Source organism: Oreochromis aureus, linkage group 1, assembly GCF_013358895.1.
Source record: "Oreochromis aureus strain Israel breed Guangdong linkage group 1, ZZ_aureus, whole genome shotgun sequence".
Classification (NCBI taxonomy): domain Eukaryota; kingdom Metazoa; phylum Chordata; class Actinopteri; order Cichliformes; family Cichlidae; genus Oreochromis; species Oreochromis aureus.
The window spans coordinates 18,253,806-18,274,494 of NC_052942.1; the positions used below are offsets into that span (position 1 = coordinate 18,253,806).

General features: G+C 37.9%; 1 protein-coding gene across 3 annotated transcripts in view; it reads right to left on the bottom strand.

Annotated features, from left to right (window-relative positions):
• gpc6a (glypican 6a) overlaps window positions 1-20,689 on the bottom strand; it is a 153,545-nt gene that overhangs the window by 89,262 nt on the left and 43,594 nt on the right. The gene's annotated exons all lie outside the window — the stretch shown is intronic.

Consider the following 20,689-nt stretch of genomic DNA (forward strand, 5'->3'; position numbering starts at 1 on the left):
CCACGCTGTGGAGTACTTGGACGCGTGTGATGGAGCATTGTCCTGCATGAAAATCATGTTTTTCTTGAAGGATGCAGACTTCTTCCTGTACCACTGCTTGAAGAAGGTGTCTTCCAGAAACTGGCAGTAGGACTGGGAGTTGAGCTTGACTCCATCCTCAACCCGAAAAGGCCCCACAAGCTCATCTTTGATGATACCAGCCCAAACCAGTACTCCACCTCCACCTTGCTGGCGTCTGAGTCAGACTGGAGCTCTCTGCCCTTTACCAATCCAGCCACGGGCCCATCCATCTGGCCCATCAAGACTCACTCTCATTTCATCAGTCCATAAAACCTTAGAAAAATCAGTCTTGAGATATTTCTTGGCCCAGTCTTGACGTTTCAGCTTGTGTGTCTTGTTCAGTGGTGGTCGTCTTTCAGCCTTTCTTACCTTGGCCATGTCTCTGAGTATTGCACACCTTGTGCTTTTGGGCACTCCAGTGATGTTGCAGCTCTGAAATATGGCCAAACTGGTGGCAAGTGGCATCTTGGCAGCTGCACGCTTACTTTTCTCAGTTCATGGGCAGTTATTTTGCGCCTTGGTTTTTCCACACGCTTCTTGCGACCCTGTTGACTATTTTGAATGAAACGCTTGATTTTTCGATGATCACGCTTCAGAAGCTTTGCAATTTTAAGACTGCTGCATCCCTCTGCAAGATATCTCACTATTTTTGACTTTTCTGAGCCTGTCAAGTCCTTCTTTTGATCCATTTTGCCAAAGGAAAAGAAGTTGCCTAATAATTATGCACACCTGATATAGGGTGTTGATGTCATTAGACCACACCCCTTCTCATTACAGAGATGCACATCACCTAATATGCTTAATTGGTAGTAGGCTTTCGAGCCTATACAGCTTGGAGTAAGACAACATGCATGAAGAGGATGATGTGGACAAAATACTCATTTGCCTAATAATTCTGCACTCCCTGTATGTATCACTTTTACATAAGTAGATTTAAAGGATAACTATTGCCAAAACGCAACCTGGGCTGTTTTTTTTTTTTACTGTATCGATTTTGATGCGCTCAAATTTATGCCCCGGCCCCTAGTATTCCCATTCACTGGCTATTGACCACAAAACAAAATCACGGTCAATCTCAAAACGGCTCGTTTGTCGTAATTATGCTTTTAGATATATGTTTGTCTCGTTTACAGTAAAAAAAAAAAACCCAGCCCAGGTTGCATTTTGACAATAGCTATCCTTTAAGAACTGTATATTTTACACTTAAGAAATCATTTATCATTAGATCTGTTTTTGGCAGCACGTTTTGTTCATTTCTGTGCATTTTGCTCAAGCACTGATCAAACTTTGTCCATTTTTTTGCTGCAGAGGGATCCTGCCAGTCCAAAGTGAACTCCTGATGGACATTGAAGTACTCCTGCAGAGCTTGTATCTTCGACACCATGCGCATTAGAAACTCCACTGAGTCCTTTCCTTCACCAAGGCAGGACCCAGTGACTCATTACTGTTGATAGGTCAGGGGCAGGTAATATTTTGTTTCATGTTTATTCATTCCTCCATGGATTACCAGCCATATATATGGACACATGCTGTATTCTCAAGATCTATGCTGTTTTGTAGGAATAGAGAAAATGATATGTTTAGTCTGTTTTCAAATGGTATGTCAAATTTTCTCATTGTTTATCAGTAATATTCACTACCTTGGTTATATATGAGCATCTTTAGATTTTTCTATATTTAGCGGTTGCAAATGTAAAATGTACGGTAAACCATTTATGTTCCTCATATTGTACTGTATTTTTAGCGGTAAAATACCGGCAGCTGTGGTTGCCAGGAATTTACCGTAAAATGTATCTGGTCAAAATAAAATGCTGTAATTTGTTATACAATTTCACTGTGTTTTTTACTGTCAAAGGTTTTAATAAGGTTTAACATATTTCTGTTATTTTTACAGTTATTTACAATAATAGGGTCTATCCTATTACTGTTAAATTAACAACAAATTACTGTAAATATTATTATATTATAACTTTTTTTTTTACTGCAAATATCCGTAAAAAGCTATGGAAAGTTGCATTTTTTACATTAAATTGCTGTATAATTGACAAATATATTTGTTTTTTTCTATCATGATTTTGGTAAAATAATACGTTGTCTACCTTAAAATTTAGGGTTACAAAACCAGTATACCATATTGTCTTTTACAGATCCCACATTTTTTTCACGGTATATTCCTGGCTACCACAGCTGCCGGTATTTTACCGTAAATTTGACAGTTTTTTTTTTACAGTGTAGACAGTAGCATTCATTGCATGAAAAATTGTCCACATACCTTTTGAATACTATAAAAATTTTGAGGCAGTGAAATATGAGTACATTGCAGTTAATTCCCTGAAATAAATGGGCTAAGGAATAAGATAGATTTTGCTAAAGAAAAAAAATACTGAACTCACAAATTTAATCAAGTTTTACACGGCCTAACGTGGTCCCCGGCAATACTATGAGTGGTTAGAAACAGATTACACACTATTCTGCGCAGAAGTGTCAGGTTAAGTAAAGTGACTGCTGAAAGATAATAATTAGATAAGATAACCCGATAAAACGCCCTCAGGACCCGGACTACTTACTGTAAATGACGCTGACAGTGTTTTACATACGCAGGTGAGAGCCAGTGGCACCAGCTAATGACATTCTGGGTTCCTGTGATTATATGCAGCTCACTACACCCAAACCTAGGAATACTGTAGGACTGCATTTATTGATTTCCCAGTTAAAATACTGTTAAACGACACTGAACAGCTGGTTTGAATGGTTTTCTGTTATTCACGCCTTTATGAACTAAAAACCAGAAATAAATGGGATGTCAGAATGTTTGACTTGTTGCTTTTTTAAAACTCAAGTAACAATAGCTCTTTGATGGGAATGTTGGTTTTATTAAGCCTATTGTGTGTGCGGTGCAGCGCGTTCCTTAAGACCCATTCGACTGAGGACAAAGTATTCTTCACACTGCCCGAGTGCATTTACAAATTCTGTGCATGTTCAAGCTATTATTTAAATATCTTTGTCTTATTTTTAATTATTATTATTATTATTACAGAAGATGACTGTCTTTACTTTTGCAACCTTGTCTTTCAAAAGGCATGTGTTGCATTTTAGAATAACTATTGTTGAAAGAACAAATTACTTCCAGTTTAAAGTTTTATGTTGTGAGTCCAAGATTTGAAGAACAAGTACGCAGAACAAACTCCACCCTTGTGTTTGCATAACTGTTTGTTTTTTGTGTGATTTCAGGGCCCACTACCTGAAAAATTGGCTGTGCTGAGAGTTTCACATAGCAGCTGCAGCTTGCCAACTCATGAAGAGTGAACTGCTCTCCGCTGGCCAAAATACATATTTGACAGAGGATTATCATTGAAAGTTATTGACCTTGGATAACATTCAGCTATCCAGCCGAGATGGTCTTAATACTTGGAAACATTTCAAACATGCTGGAAACATACAGGGGTGTATGCTTACTGACACAAACCATTTAGGAATCATCCAGCATCCACATTTCTCAAGTGATGAAGGCTCTAAAATAGACTTTTAAGGTTACGATTCCAGTAATAATATGAGGGGAAAAAAACAACAGCACCTGCTTTTTGAATTATTTTTTAGCTCAATAAATTCAGCATATCTAAAAAATAATGAAGTAAAATGAAAGTGGATGAAACATAGCTAGCATACCCCAGTAATAGCATTGCAGTTGTTTGTTGTACTAGCACGGCCAAATGTAATCAAATGAAAAATGATTGTGTTACAATATAAAGCACGTTGGGGCGACTGCTGTTATGATATGATCCTATAGAAATAAAACTGAATTTAATTTAAAATATTTTATTTTATTAAGACATCGATAATAATGATATTAATGGTAATAATTCTGAATTCTGACCATTGGTTTGCAGCAAACAAAATTTAGGGAAACGTTTTGATTTGTCCCTTTCGGAGCATTAATACCAAAATTCAAATTCAGTCCACTGAGTAGTTGTTGAGCTAAATCATTTTGTCAGTGCTGTGCAGGCACTGATGGCACTATGGGCACATTATCGCTTGTGCTAGAGACAAAATTCAAATGGAAGATGGGCTTTATGAGAATATTCAGTGTATGACACAGAAAAATCAGCTCCGCCTACACATGTTCACATTATCATGACTCCTCAGCCATTTTGGGCTAGAGAGAAAATTCAAATGTTTCAAATGAGAATTATTTTGTAATTTTACAGCCAGAACTACAAAATAGCACCAAGTGGTCTGGTTGATACAAGAAAATATAAGAAGGTCTGGCGATTTGGAAATGGAATATGAGGAAAGGCTCAAGACTTTTGCACACTACTGTTTGGACTAAATTTGTAAAAAATATCAGTTTCCTTCTAATTTTCATGCCTCTGTTTTGCCTGTGGTTGGACTGCATCATTAATGCTAAAAAGAGTCTACAGCCTGCCAGTGACCCGGTATTTCTTTTAGCACGATCAATTAAAATGTATCTTCCTCTTCTCTCTCTCTGTCTTGATAAATTTTGTAAAAGTTTTAAACGAAAAATAAATAAAGAAAAAGAGTATCTGCAAAGTTTTTAGAGTATAGTCCAGCCTTCTTAGTCTTCAGGCATATAAATCTAATAATATCCTTTTTCTATTTCTTGATTCATTTTTTTATGTAACATCTTAGTTATGTAACATACAATAACTTTAAGTTCTGCAAAGTGCACAAAAAGTCTGTCATATACTGTTGTCATTAGTATTATTATTATTAATCATCCTGTCAGCCAGAAGTTTTCTTTCCTGTTTTTTTTTTAACTTGGAAAAATACAATGAATAATACGCTGCATAAAAGCTATGATAAAGTGAAGCTCCGGTTTACCGCCAGTCAGAACCGAGGATGGACTTGCATACAAAATAACAAAATACACATGGTGTTCATACCCTTGAAGCAATTCTGAGTGTGAAGAATCAATTTTCTCTGAGAGCAGTGCAAAGTCCTCCTTTGATATCTGGCCTAATTACTGTAAATAATTATTATGATTAATAAAGGTGACCTTTCTGTTGCTCTGATAACAACACATTATCCACAAAAGAACACGTGTGCTCGCCCATTAATTTTACTTCACACAGTTTGAGAACTCAGTCGCTTAAATGCCTCAAACAATGAAATTCCTCATTCTTTGTATGGTTAATTAAGACAAAATTTCAATTACTGGTCCAACAGACTTGAATGACCAGAGAGTTATAGTACAAAACTTAGCATAAATATTATTACAATTTAGATATTCTGGCCTGGTAATGTAATGCATTTTAAATACAGTCAGAGAGAGACGCAGAGCTGTCTGCATAATAGCAGAATGCTGAGTGTTTTACTGCCTCCCTATAAAAAAAGGGACATATTAGAAAATGAGTAAAAGTCAGACAAATATATGTTTTTACCTCATTCACTCACAAATTAACATTTTGTGTCACCATAAAATATCCATCACTTGGAGCTTTTTTTTCTTGACTAGCACAATACTTGAAGAAGTCATGTTATCTACTGAGTAGGACTCGTCAGATGCAGACTGTGTATATGAGCCTCCCATTGGCCACACATTTCTCAACTTCCACTTCCTCAGTATTGCCCTTTTTTCAACATCTCCTTTGTTCTGGGAAATAACAATGACCCAAACTAGCAACATGTGTGCAGAAAACAGCAGTAAAACAAGCCTACACAGTTCTTCCGTGAAATTAGCCAAGTTAATAACAGTGCTTACATCTGTAGCACCAAAACAACAACAGCTTGACTCAAGTGAACTACTTCAACCGCAAGTAAACACTGTTTAGTATTCCTCTGAACTGCTTTTCACAAATGGAGTTCAGTGTCAGACGGGTGACAAATTGCAGTGAATTGTTTCGTTTCTTGTGAGGATTTTCAAAACCGAATGGCACAGGGGAGCCGCTGTTAGCATTGCTGCCTAGCAGCGACGAGGTCCTGAAATCTGACCAGCTGAGTTTGCATGTTCTCCCCATGCAAATGTGGGTTTAGTCTGAGTACTCCAGCTTCCTCCCACAGTGCAAAGACATAACTGCTGTTTTTAAGTCAGTCATAGGTGTGAATGGTTGTCTGTGTATCTGTGTTAGCCCTGCAAAAGGCTAACAAGCTATCCACGAGGCTAATGACCAGAGCTATAATGCTATAGCACCTGGCATAGGCCATAATCATTAATAAGAGAAGCAGTTAAGAAAATAGATGGTTTTTCAAAACCCAGGAACACAATGTTTAGTGAATATAGTTTAATAAAGGGAAATAATGTAACAGATTTTTTTTACAAGTTTAAAAATGGTTTGAAACATGAAATAGGTTGTAGCCTACACTGTTAAAATCCAATGTGTTGTCCCACCTATTCACTGAAAACTCTTCCACTCAAAATGAGAAATGTTTTCATCTTATTTTCTATTTTTCTCACATCATAACAAATGAAATCAGTTGCACTCCCTATGCTCAACCAAGCAATAGACCAGGATAATGCTGTACTGGAAGACAGTCTATTTAATGGATTTGAATTAAATATGCTGCAGTTATTGGTTCCTACTGACTTTACAGTGACAACTTTGTTGAGTATTTACATTAAATGTATCCAAATTTTGACAAACTAATCAAATCATTATCAGTACCATCTATACTTTTTTTTTTAAACTGCCAACAACATGGAGGGCGGCTGTAACTTAGTGGAGCAGTAAAATAATTTAAATACAGCAATAAAGGGCACAGTCTCTCCTGGAAAACATGCACAGTGTGGGTTGCAGCCAACACAGAAATACTAGGCTGGTCAATTACTGTGTCAGGTAGGCGTGAACGTAAAGATGTGCAGTTTAGAAAGAGAAACAATTTTAACACTTGAGTCTCTCCTTGTTCAAAATGTCCTAAGACCTGTCAGTAATAACACCGCTGAAAATATTGTGGTCACCTTCTGGGCTGACCAGTAAATTATGCTGGACAAGCACCTAACAAACCTCTGACCTTGGCAGCTTCTATGATGCAGATCCTCTTACAGCTGTGAAACAGAAGTGCTACATATATTCCTGGTTGAAGAAAAAGGTTGTATTTCATCTGCCGTTATCTCCAATGTGTCACTTTACACTGGCACTGACAATGAAGCTATTTTAATGCTTCTTTATTATATTTGTTCCACGTTTTTATACAGTTGCATATGTGGTTTCTCTTAACATTTGAAGGCTCTAATATACATACACACACACTAAAAATAACAGGAGTATTCATAAAGAGACCATGTTTTCATAAAACTGAATGCTGTGTCACTATTCTACGACAACAACGAGGAACATAATAAACAGAACCTAATTCATAAAATCCATGTAATTTCCTGCACATGATACTGCCTGATTAAATATTCGGAAACATCTGTTTTCATTTGTGTTCATGTCGATGTTGATGAATTCCAATCATTCATTTAAGGGCGATACGACAACAGGACCTTAATTATCATGAATTAACATATCCTAATGACACTAGATGAGAAACAACAGATTAGTCAGTGGTGAACACCCATATTTATTTCCAAAAGGACCATCGTGGCATTGATGAAAGTAACAAATAGGAGCTTCAACAATGCTGACTTCCAGGCAGCATAATGGGTGTCAATATTTAAACAATCTAGCAGCAGCAGGAGCAACAACAGAAGCACTGCTGCCTCACAAAAAGTGTATCACAGAGGGAGTGAACCAGCACTTTAGAGAACCAAACATAAAGGTATCTCGATTTTACAAAGTGCAACGTGCAAAACAGCAATGCAGAGGAAAGTTAAAGGCCACAGCAGAAGATACCACTTTGTTTTCCCAAGCTGGTACTGGGCATTTTCTTTCTTTCTTTTTTTTAGCTTTGGCTTTGTTTCAGGTTGGAGCAGTGACACTCAGCACTTAAACCATTCACCAACTGATGGACTCAAGGGGAGATTAAAAAAAAAGAAAAGAAACAAAAAACAAGTCAGACTGCTGTCCAAGAGTACAGAAAGTGCCACTCCACAGTGTCACCGCAATCTGTGTTCAGCACTTAGAGTTACTGCCTCTGATTACTTTTATATTTTACAGATAGCAATTAAAAAGAGAAAAGAAGCCCTCAGTTACAGAATAAAATAAGCAAAATATCACCAACAATAAATGGCCATTTAATTCCCCAACCTTTGTTCTAATTACAGTTCCCAGTTTCCACACATTATACTGAGTTAACTGTAAAATTAGACTCGGACATCAGAATAAACTGGGCCGCAGTAAATGTTAATGACAACATTTTTCACACTGTTTTGAATTGCTTACTGTGCAGAATGGATGCAACACTATCCTTCTGTGACTGGCTTATTTCTAACACGGTGCATTCAGGTACACATTCTACTTTGTAGTTTGGGCCCTTTAATTTTATTTCTGTGTTAATGGTGACTCTACATTTAACACAGTCCGTCTCCTGAGGAAAACGATAAATAAAACTTTAGTTATTAGTTATTATTAGTTACTATCTATTTAATGTATTTATTTAAAATACTATTAGCCCTTATGTTGAAGTATAAGGAGTATGATTTCTTCATGAAATTCATTTTACTCTTATGGCAGTCTGATACATAATAGAAGTGTGCCAGCTGTCACAGAGTTGTTAAAAATAACTTACCTGTATTGTTACATGTTATGTGGCACAATTGTCAACTCATTATATTCAATTTTCATCTTCAGGCTGACATCGCCTCCACTCTAAATAACATCCATGAGGGAGGGGATTTGAATTTCCAAAATCAGCCACTAATGAACCAACGTGTGATCCTGACTCCTTTGTAACTACTGACACACAGCTACATTTCAGAGCGGAGTGGAGCGACCTTAAAGAAAAATTAGTGTCGGGTGATATTGAGGATGCATATCACACAGTCATACAGCTGGCTAGGATTGCTGTTATTACTTCTCCGGATAGATACAGACCTGAGGGTGAAGCATGTCTCCAAAGAATGAAGTGGTACTTCTTGATCAGAGTGTGATGGATTTGGTGCATATGTCCAATTCCAGAGTAGGCAAAACATCCTCAGACCTGAATGATCTTACTACCATATTTCACTTATTCTTGGAAAACGCTGCATGATTCCGTCTTTCCTTTCCTCTCACAGCCAGAAATCTCAAACTAATTAATTATTAACTGGACTTTTTTTTAAAGCAATCTACTGACCAACATTATTTGGTCTTGTTTCCAATCCTGAGAAGTAGTTTAGAGATCCTACTCACCCTCTGAAACCAGTTGGAGATTGGTCTCTTCTGGCCTTGCTGCGTTTATTTATCAAAATCTGTATCAGTTGTGAAGCAGTTTTTCCATTTTGCAGTTACCAAACCTGAAGCATTGATCTTTTTTATGTGGTGTGCTTATTTTTTGTCTGCCAAAGCTGGTTGTTCATGAAACCGTTTTTTGGAGTGCCACGCTGCACCCCCTTTACAAACATAAGAAACATTTCTACTCTGTCACTTTTCTTAGAATAAAAAATTATTTATTTTCCTTTGATATTTCTAATGCCATGTTTTTCACTGTCGCAATGATAGTAAGAAATGCTCTGCTACAAGCTTCTGTTGAGTTAAAACGAATCCACCTCACCGTCATCTGAATACTGCGATACAACTGACTGAAACGTCATTCTATAATATAATATTTATGTAATATTTCTTTCTTATTTTACACCTTGGAGGTTTCTTTAGGTTTCTTTAGGTTTACATGAAAATACTGAGTGAGCCTTAGCGCTGTTTCTGCAGAGCAATATTCACCTTACATGCTCAAATAAACATAACAAAACAATATTAAAATAAGCTCATTTATTTTAACCTGAAACAATGACCTAATTTGAGATCTGTACATTTGGCACAACAGATTCAGCACACGGACATGACCAGACAAAGCCTTAGACGCTCAAGTTACAACAGTTAAAAATAGCATTTACTGCCTGGCATATTAGAAATGTCAAAGTGTAAAGATAAAGGAACAGTTTCACATTTCACAATGGTATCCAAAATTACTTTCTGAATGCTGAAACATTATAGTTTTATGCACAGGGACTTTAAAATTCATTGTTTGTATGAAAAATAGACACACAGAGAGCAGATATTGATCAAATGGTAAGTCGGTTCATGCATGATTGTTCATCGATCATAATCAAATTCACTTTAAACTATGAATAAGAGTGAGCACGTGAGTGAATATATGAATATCAAAGGCCTCGATCCCCAGGCAGTATCACGCCGCACTGATGACAATGCATTTTCAACCGATGACATTGTGTGCAATGAGACTGCAAGCAGCTGGCAGCCAGGTGGTAAAATCCATTTTCCTCACATACATGATGCATATCACAGTGGAGCTGACAGCATCGATACAAGGGGCTCGTAATTAAAGCCCTCTGTTGTAGGACACAGATGAACTGGAGGCAAGTTTCTCCCAATCTATCAATCATCGAGTGACAGCTCATTTAAAACATCTTTAAAATTAAAGTTGCACCAGCCAGCGCTCTTTACAAAGAGCAATTGTTTTCTGACAGCTAAGTGAATCTCTGCTTTAAATCTGCGAGAGAAAGGTTGAGCATAGAATTCTTTTATGCTGGGAGCTGACAGATTGAATTGAGAAGAAGCCCGTTCTCTGCTATCAAAGAAACAACTTTGGCTGTACTTGATGCTCTCTGATAGCAACAGAGAGGGAGGTCACATATTTGCCTTGGATAATGGGCTTTTAGACATAATGGCATGCAGCCAGCTAGCCAAAACAGAGATATTTCACAATTCAGCATCTGCTGTATTAAAAGATACTTGATGGTATCCAAACGTACCATCTGGCCCTGCAAATACCGGATGAGTGGATATTCATTCCAGTTCCTTCTGCAGATTTGTAAGTTAGTTGAAAGATAATGTGTATCCAGTAAATCTTAATGAAGGATTTTAATCAAATTTTGTCTATTGCTGTATACCATCTGAGGAAAATACAGCTATTATTTGAAGTAAACAAATATATATTATTGTAGATTAGCCTATACATGATCATTACAGTCTGCTATACAAATTCCATCATGAAAAAGTTAAATCTTGATCTGATTTAAAATTTGTCCCCTTCAAGACAATCTTCTGCATGTCTTCATCATTCGATTGCAGCTAAAGTTTCTTTCTAGAAGTCTCTGTGCATCTGTGAAGAGTGATGGATCTCCTCCATGCCACAAAATTACAAGCAATTTCTTGTCTTCAGGATTGGAAACTGTAGTCTCTTTGATGAAAACTGCTGAAAACTGCGCAGTTGTAGCTGGAGACCAGTTATCATCACCAGTGATGATCTGCCACAAAAAATTTGGGTCAGTTAGAAAGAGAAGTTTTCTTTCTGTGCAAGTTCGGGGTTTATGTTGAAATCGCTGAGAGCACAGTGAGAGTGGTCTGAATTTCCACGGTCAGGACTTCCCAGGAGCGATCTAAAAGTAGCAGCCGGACTAAAAACTGTCATTCCGTTTCCAAGAAGATGTCCTTGAACAAGAGATTGACCAAATTTAAATCAGTTAAGGCTTTTGATTTTTATGGACCTGCTCCCAGAATTTCTTAATCACACCTCTTTTCCCCTAACTCAGCGCTGGTGCTCATGCTGGTGCCAGTGCAGAGACAGCTTTTGAGAACAAATCCTTATTTAGACAGGTCTGAAAACTGAATTATCCAAAACTAAACTCACGTATCATTACACAGTAGAAGAATCTGTGGGATGCATCAGGATATTTCTTTTCTCCTTCCTTTCCTTTTTTAATAGCAGTGTTTCCTTCCACGGCACCAGCTCCAACTTTTAGACCAGCAACTTCCTGTGCCAGTTCTTTCTGTTAGACAAAAGCCTTTCTTTCAATAGACATGCATGGAGCCAGTTCCTATAGAAGAGAGGAAAATATAGAGTTCTAAAGCATGAATTCAAAGCATAATAAATTAGGTTAGTCTACCTGAAAAATTCATGGATAACAATTCATTATTCCTCTTTGAAGATGCTCTCTGAAAACTGGCAGAACACATACTTGAAAAGCATTAAGATTCACACCCTGGTATAATCACGGAAGAGCCACACACAGACATTGTCATTTCTCACATGAAGAACCGCTGTCATTAAAGCCTGACGCCTTGTACCTTGAATTTATATTCCAGGATACAACTGTAATGTCCTCACAGCAGAGGAAGGAATACTGTATTATCTCAGTCACAAGATAAATCGCTGAAACGCATAAATAAGACCCTGTTAGCTTTACTGTGTTGTGTTGTTGTTTGAAATGCAGACATGTTTGAAATAACGAGCGTGTTAAGCAAGTTCCATGACGGCGGGTAATAATCAGTGGGTTGGTAACACTGCCAACATCCTTTGCAGGATTTGCATCTATTACATTTTGTTTCGTTGCTCTGGCTTGGCTTCAGTGCATCTGGTGACTTACTGAGATATGTTAGATCTGTTATATGTGTTTTACAAAAGTCTAATACTGGAGACACAGAGCATGTAAAGCATTGTTGATCAATTGCAGGGTTGACCACTGTGCTCAGCCATCAGCAGCTTTAGCCCGGTAATTAGGATTATAAATGTAGATGCTGGTAGATGTAAGATATACTGGGCACCGACCACGCTTTCTTCTCACTCTCACTTGAGGTATGTTGGGTGTTTGAGTGAAATGCTTTCAATAGGATTTAATTAGGTGATTCTATCGCAGTGCAACAACAGCTTACGTGTTTTGTATTTTTTTTACCAGCAAATGGTCGAAATGCTTTCTTCATTTTCTACCTTCCGTGTTGTAATGAAACTATGTACAGTGGTTTCAGGACTTGGTAACTTATGTTAAAGTATATGAGTTTGACATAGACAGCTTTTACTTGAATAGTTCAATGTACATAATACCATAGGGTGACACTACTACATGTTTGGTTACATTTAATAGAATTTGTAGAAGGATAATAAATGCTACTAATTAGATACTTGTAATTAGTAGTTATTGCAGTTGGACAGCAGTTATTTGCCAGCTGTAAACACTTTCTAAAAAATGCTTTTACGTTATTATGCTGGTATTTTTACAGTAAAACACCTGAACTACTGTAAAAATTTCACTATTGAGGATTGATAAGCAAAATTTGAAAAAAAAAAATCCGTATACATTTGCTGGTCTCATAAATCGGAAACCAGATCCAAAGAAACATATGGCGTGATGCCGGCTTCAGCACAGGAGGCACCAGGCAGGCACAAAAAAATGAACAGCTAAATCATTTAAAGAGAAGAGTGATTTGTGATAGCCTCCGGTGTGGGTAAGACAGGGCAATGATTGTTTAAGACATGCTGAATGATGGCATGAACCAGGAGGGAGTTGCCTTTTAAATAACGGATGGTGGTAAATTATACGAGAGGGCTGAAGCTGAAAGGCATGGCTTAGGCATAAAATTGAAAGAAGAAAAAAGGGGAAAAGGAAGCCTGATGGAGCTTTCATTAAACGCCAATGCTTAATCAAAGAAGATGTTCTTCTCTTGTAAATTTAACCATATTGACCCACGCAAGATCTACATGACTACTAACAAGTATAATCAAAACAATATTCATTACTATTTGTGCTTGAGGCAAGTCAGCATACTGTATTCATACCTAATTTAACTGCTGTTATTAAATCTTCGTCTGTTGTTATCAGATTTTAAGGGAACAAGTCTTGGCAGACATTCATTCTCTAAGTGCAAATGCAGCTGGGTTTCAGTGGCTTGTGTTTTCCTCCTTTGTTCTGTGTAACAGCAACATCTCTGAAGCTTTGCAAACAAATGACCAATTCAGCCTTCGGAAAAAACAACAAAAGATACTAGTTAACCGAGAAAGTAGGAAAAATATTGCCAGGAAATTACCTCCCAAAAGGTAGATTCTGTTCATCTGGACGTAGCGTTTATTCTTCAGTGTGAAGAAGTCACTTGGACGAGCAACGAAACGTTTCTACCACTGAAAACGCTACGTCCACATGAACAGAAACAACCTTGTGGGATGTACTTACCTGGGGGATTGAGCATGCATCAATATACCAGGAAAGTGGTTATTATCAACAAGCATGCAAAGAGAAGATGATACACAGAATGATGAAAGATGGTTTGGTTGGCTGTAAGCAGGCCATGGTCTATGGTACTCTGAATCTTTCTCTGATCTCTGTCAAAACCAGCAAGTCTCATTTCTTGTAGCATGAAAGTTCTTTTAAAGAGAGAGGCAATCTGTTCCCTGATCCATCACTGCTGCCACCCATCAGCACCCTGTGTGACAGGACTGGAAGCAAAAGAGTGGTTGCTACACGGGCTTTTCATTGGGAATTACAGGAGATGTGTGATCTATGGACCACAGACATCAAGGCCAACTGGCAGCATCATAGGTTTAGCTTTTCTCTTACATTCAGTGATAATATGAAACATTATTAGATTGTTTAAAAAATCAGTTTTTAAAATAAGTGCTTTACAAACAGCTTTGTTACCATTGCTGCAATATAATTAGTTATGTTAGTTAGTTATGTGCTATCCCATGTGTTTTTCTCATGTGAAAGAAGAAAAAACTTGATAAATAAATCAGTGTGTGTGTTTCTGCTTCCTACCATTAGCCATCCGGTGGGCATATATTTTACAACATATGCATTTATATTTATGAATGTTGACAAGGATTTCTTCTGAAAAGTGAGTTTACCTTAAAAGTGGATAATGCCTGCCCTTGGCAGCAAATATGAGGTACCTTATATTTGTGCCTTGCAACTCCCTGACAAGGACATCTGTTTTCTCTTGAGAGAATCCACCCTTTACTCTACTTTCAATTGCAAAACTAACAGCACACCATGTAGGGAAAGCTCTGCTTATTAACAGGAAAGAGAGGAACTGATAGTGATAGACAGTGATTGATGCTCGACCTGAACACACCCGCTGATAATGTGTTCTTCCTCTTCCCAACTAACTCCTTCCTGCACAGCAGGAGAGATGTATGCCTGTGTTCTAAGACAAGAGCCATAATCACCCAGGCATCACCCTGGTATGTGTGCCTGGATGTCAATCACTGCGTGGTGTGTGCAAGAGTTTTAATACGCCAAGACAATAAAGTATTTTAAGTATCAGCTGGCTAAAATCCACACAGTATTATTATCATTATGCATTATCTGTACATAGTATTTTGTCTATTTATCTAACCATGTTTGAGAATGGTAGATACAATATTAACAGCACACTTTTGAAACATAAAGATAGCTGTATTGTGACAGTAGGCCTACACTTCCCATTTACCTCGTGCTTTAACCAAGAATGCCGATATGTAATAACACAGGAGAAAATAATACAACAATAACTGCTCTTGCTGCAGTGTTTCATTATAAGTCTGAATAAAGTTCTCTGAAATAAATATATGCTGCATGGTGTATTAACTTCACCACCAGGGATGGTGCTATACCGACTCCAGTTTGAGCCTTTGGGGATAATTTTCCTTCAAAACCACCTACTAGATTGAACTTTGAGGAGTTCTTGTCATTATCTTAAAGTACTAAAATAATTGCCCTTGAGGAAATTAATTACCTTTGTGCACTGTTGCACTCTGTGTGGAAAGTGATTTAGTTAATGAAAGCTGAAGTACTGTCATCTCTTCCATTGTCCCTCATTTTTCAAGCTAATAAAGTCAGTGGAACCGGTGGGTTACTCCGAGCATCCGAGCGCCCACCTTGTTCACGCACATGACATTTAACACCTTCTTTGCTTTTGTCTTTTTGGGCCATTAAAAAAACAGTAAACAAATAAATTAATTTCTGTGCTCTTCTTTCGCAATATGGTCAAAATAGGGTGTAAAATTGCTTCAGTCAGGCACTTGCTTTACCTTATATTTGCAAAACAAGTAGCAGTTTCTACTGCAATGGAAATTAGTAATGCGAGGAGAATAATCAGTGACAGCTAATTGCATTACACTTCAGAGATTGAGATAAGATTATGAAGGATGTGGCAAATCATACTGTTATCGGGGGTAGCTGTAAAAGCAATTAAAATTCCACCATTTTTTGTGTCACAATAGCTTCTGTGGAATCTGAGATTCAGTGTCAGTGAGCATATAAACCATCTGAGAAAGTTAAGTGTAAAAAAAAATGAAAATGGGATGTTTATTTCCTGATAAGCTTCAGTCCTACATAACTTAACCTCCTATTAAATCAATGAAAAAAAAACACCTTTACATAATCATACATATGCATCACTGAAACAGGAAATCACACAGCAGGATGCCTCAGAAACAAAAACAGTCTAAAAGAACAGCGCTCATACTAACGACCTAAGACTGTAAAGTTCCACTGAATGTGGTTGATTACATTTTGTCATCAGGGCGTATGAGGCTTTATATGATTATACACGTTCAGTTTGGTGTGCCACATACATGTAGGGCGACAGCTGCCTGTATCCTTCGAAGGTAAGGAACCAACATTTATCTATACGAGTCGTTTCACAGACAAGAATCACAGAGTGCTTTAAAACTGCAAATATGCAGCAAACAAAACCAAAATAGACACAGTTTCACAAACAGGTTCATTTCTACCTCTATAATGTATGCACGATTCTTGGCTGTGTCTAAACTTTGGGAAAAAAGAAAGCGCTGTTTTGTCAGTGTCAGTCTGCAACTGTGTAAAATGCATTTTCCAAGCACAATTACATGAAAAAGAAATGCAATAAAGCATAAGCAATAAAAACAACTGTGCATCTGTGGTGGTCCACATGCACATCCACAAGGGATTCCCTGCCTTTTAAACACTGTCTTTTTCCCCCCATCCTAATATACTGAGGTATTTCACTGCACCCACACCCACTGCAGTCTGATCCTCTTATTTGCTGTGAATACGTCCCATCAGCCTAAGGCTCAAGAAGAACGGAGGGCGGAAATTCTTCACTTTTAGTGACTATTGTGTCTGGAATCTGAGGGGAACTAAAGGTGAGATATAGCCAAGGTGCCCACAGGCTTGGCAGGGCTGCCAAGCATAAACTAATTAGCATGTGCTATGTTGAATGGGAGAGCATTAGTGGAACTGAAGTCAGTTAGAGCTGAAGGAGCAACTTAGTAGCCCCCCAAACCTTTACAGTTTGTTTGATTTACTCTCTGAAATCTTGTTGAACACATTTCTCTGTCCAGCTGCCATACACGCAAGTTTTTTTCCCTAATGTTCATCATTTTTTCATCATCATAACGTCAATGAAAATGTTCGTACACTCATCAGAGTTGCCTTCGGCGGTTAAATTTGGACTTTGGACCAGAAAGGTGGGGGGTGGAGTATGAGTGGGGTTGCTTCTACAGACACAGAGCTCACAGCTTTTTTTTAGAGTGGAAAGCACCCCAAGGAAAACTGTGGGCACTGTGCTCTGTGAAATGTCACAATGGCACAGTTTCTGACAAGAGATGCTTCTTTTGAATAGTCTGTGTCTTTTTTTTAATGCAAACCCACAAACTAGTAGCATTCTCTCTCTGAATGATCATATTTTTAAAAAAGGAAGGCTTAACAACATCTCTACGAAAACAGTAGTCTTGAAAATGCATTATTTATCATAAATTATCAATGAATCAATTTACTGCACATAAGACTTTCAGCTGGTGTTATTCAACCCTCACTCATAAACACCACAACCAATTTCATCATGACTTGATCATCATTCACTAGATAAATGTTTGAAAAAAGCCTCACTGCCATGAGTAGGTCATGCATCTAAGTGCACAAAATGAATAAAGAACCCACCTGATGACTAATAGTAGGAAACTTAAACCCATATATAAACATTTAATTAAGCATACATTTTAGCACCTAGCTGCAACATCCCAGCTTCCTTTAGTCACACTTTGGAATGTGCATTAGTCATTATGTCATTAATTAGCAAGTCCCACTTAATGATTAGCATTTCACCTGCATGTAAAATGTATGGATCTTTCAAAAAAAATTACTGTTGTGAATCATTTAATTTTAGCTCCATGATTTCATTTCTATCAATTTGAAATGATGGTCACATTAAGATGCTTTGTGAAGCATTAATTACATCCGTTTTTTCTGTTTTAGAAGTCCAGGTTTATTTCGAAATAGATCTCAATCGACCTTTTCAGAAGACCGCACTGAATTTTCACTTATATTCAAGCCACACTGCTGGCACAAAGTTTGATGCGATGAAAGAATCTAAAAGGCCAAATCATGTTTAAGTGGCATTTTGATGACATTTCTTTGGCCTGTTTAACCTTTGGTGAGTTTCATTTTTCTTGTGCATTACATCTTATCCATGCAGAGCCATTTCTCATTCCCTCTGCTACAAAAGACTATTTTTTATGACTTTTCACCAATCTCTCCACAAAACCCTCCTGATAAATGAAAAAAAAAAATCCTGAATGCATCGATGCAGTAGCAGCAGTGGTGAGTATGAAGAGCGTGAGGTTCAGGGACAGAAATAAAAAGCACAAAAGGGTGTTTGTATCAGACACTATGGAAGTAAGCAACGAATCCTAATTTTCTCTGTTTACGCAGAGCTCCGGGCTGTAAACATGTTGCTTGCCTGCTAAGTCCATCGAGGAAAGATGAGATAAGCATTCTGGAAAAAAGTAAAGACGCTTTAGCTCAGACCAAGACTGATGTTAGCCTGCCTGCATTGCTTATATTGTCTGTTGCGGTTGTGTTTTTCTTCTGCATAGTTTTCTATCCTTTTTTTCCCATTGGGATGGGTGTTGCGTTTACTGTCTCGTATAACTGGGGAGAGGTCTTATGAGCCAGGCATACAGTAAGCACCAATGTACAAGATTTCCAGAGCAACACTTGCTTTGAAAAAGTGTCTGAAGCAGAGTAAGAATTAATAAGTTGAAATAATGTAGCAACAATTGCAGTTCTTTCAAACATACATCGAGAGGGCAATTTGCTACTTCTGGCTCTTGAGGTGGGGATGAGATCGGTCAGCATACCTGCACGATATCTGGAATTTTGACATTCGTGGTGCCCAGAGAATGAATTATAGTTCAACTTTGCCTGAATTTTGGCCTATTATTGTTTTCATTTATGGTATAAGATATCTTAACATGTTCCCCAGTGAATGTGTCCTAATGAAGCTTGTGATTCACTGACTTCTCCTGTCTTTGCCACTGTTTTGGCACTTGAAGCCAGCTTTCTTGGGAGCCGCTCATCCAAATATCATGAGTGAGTCATTAAAGTTCTTTGTCATATCTCTACCGCCCCACATAAGAAACAAAAAATACCATTTTTTAAAAAAGGATTATAAAGATTATATTATATCATCCTTAGAAGTCAAACCTTTTTTGCTTTAATTTGAATTATTATGGCTTAGAGAGTTCATGAATATCAGAAATACAATACCTAAGATCAATCAGAAATAATTTATAATAAGTCTCAAAAGTTTCAAGATATAATAAGAAGTGTTAAACTTCTGAAAAGTGCATGTTCATTTATACACACAATACTTAGGGCTCCTTTACTACAAATTGCTGCATTATTGTTTTTTGGGATTGTGGCCATCAGCTTGCGGTACTGCCAAGCTGTTATTGAAGTCCAGGCTGCTCTGACAGTGGCCTTTAGCTCACAGATTATGGGGTTCAGGTCTGGTGAGTTTGTTGGCCAGTCAAGCACAATAATAACCTAGTCAGCAAATCCTTTGGTAGTAGTTTTGTCACTGTGGGGCGGTACTAAGTCCTGGTGGAAAAGGAAATCTGCATCGACATAAAGCTTGTCAGCAGATGGAGGCATGAAAGTGCACTAAAATCTCCTGTTGGATGGACTTGATAAAACACAGTGCACCAACACCAGCAGATTTCCCCTGTGGGAGCAATAAAGTATCTATCTATTGATCTGGATGACATGGCACATCAAATGATCACAGACTGTTGAAGCTTCACACTGGACTCCAAACACCTCCAAACACATACTCAACATTTACTTTCATCTGAAAAAAGAGGATTTGGGAACACTGAGCAGCAGTCTAGTTCTTTTTCTCATCAGCCCACATAAGGAACGTCTGACATTGCATCTGGTTCAGGAGTTGCTTCGTAATAGAAATGTAACATCTGTAAATGGTGATGTAAATGGACTGGCTCTTCACTTTATACAATGTGCCTCGTTCAACTACTTACACCCATTTACACATGCACTTTTTTCTATTGTTAAGTGTTTTCTATCTAACATTCAAAAGCGTCGGAAAGCAACTTGCATCAAGGAAATTGCCCAAGGAAATTTGGCATGCAGACAGGAGCAGCCAGGGATTGAACCACCTTCTGATAGCAGATGACATGCTCTACCACCTGAACTACAGCCACGGTTGTAGCTCCTTTTCTGAAGATATCTGTGCATGGTGGCTCTTGATGCACTGATACCAGCCTCAATCCGCTCCTCATGAAGCTCTTCCAAGTTCTCCACTTTACTTTCCTTGACAATCCTCTCATCCTTGTTGCTTGTGTACCTTTTTCTACCACACCCATCTATCTGTCTGCCCCTCTATTCTAGTCAACTCTGCATTAATATGTTTTGACACAGCACTCTGCAAACAGCCAGTCTTTTCAGTAATGGCCTTCTGCGCCCTGCCTTCCCAGTAGAGGGATGTCAATGATCATCACCTGGACAACTGTCAAGTCAGCAGCCTTCCCTATTATTGTGGTTGTA